The sequence below is a fragment of the Pyrgilauda ruficollis genome, unplaced genomic scaffold, assembly GCF_017590135.1.
Source record: "Pyrgilauda ruficollis isolate IOZ18807 unplaced genomic scaffold, ASM1759013v1 scaffold9032, whole genome shotgun sequence".
Lineage (NCBI taxonomy): Eukaryota > Metazoa > Chordata > Aves > Passeriformes > Passeridae > Pyrgilauda > Pyrgilauda ruficollis.
In genome coordinates, this window is record NW_024531081.1 from 1 (window position 1) to 674 (window position 674).

General features: G+C 76.3%; 1 long non-coding RNA gene across 1 annotated transcript; it reads right to left on the reverse strand.

The window, feature by feature from the left end:
* Positions 1-20: 20 nt before the first annotated feature.
* On the reverse strand, positions 21-668 carry LOC121365207. Its single transcript, XR_005956968.1, has 3 exons — positions 474-668; positions 232-261; positions 21-151 (listed from the first exon to the last, which is right to left on the reverse strand). It is a non-coding gene; the product is annotated as an uncharacterized LOC121365207 (long non-coding RNA).
* Positions 669-674: the final 6 nt, after the last annotated feature.

A 674-nucleotide genomic window follows, 5' to 3' on the forward strand; every position in this document is an offset into this window, starting at 1 on the left:
AGACCCCTCCAGGACCCCCAGACCGCCCCCAGGGCCCCCCGACCCCGCGCTGCCGGACCTGCTCTGGTCGAAGGGGTAGGTGATGAACTTGGGGTCGAAGGGGATGTCGGGGAGGCTGTTGCAGAACTTGACCCGGCAAACGACCCCGGACCTGCGGGGGGCGGTCAGGGGGTCCCGAAAGGCCCCGAATTCACCCCGAAACCGGGCGGGACCCCTCCCCCCCCCGCTCACCTCTCGGGGAGGGTCCGGTGCGAGCTCGGCCTGCGGGGAGGGGGAGGGGGGGCGCGTCATGACGTCACCGGGGACCCCCGAAGGCGCCCGTGACGTCACGGCGGGACCCCGTTATTCGCCCCCTCGCCGCCGCGGGGTGACGTCACGGGGGAACACCCCGCCCCCTCCCCCACCCCGCCGGGACCGCGGGTGGCTTCCCCCCGCTCGTCGTGACGTCACGGCGGTGACGTCACGGCCGTTACCGGTGGCCCGGCTCATCGCGCTGCGCCTGCGTCTGGATGGTGGGCGCCATCTTGGACGGCCGCTTCCGCTCCTGCGCGGCGCCTCCCGCCGGCGTCACTTCCGCCGCGCGCCGGAAGTCGCGGAGATCATGGCGGCGCCGCCGCCGCCTCCGGCCGGGCCGGGCCCGGGGCCGCCCTCAGCGCCCGGAGCGGGGCCGGGAC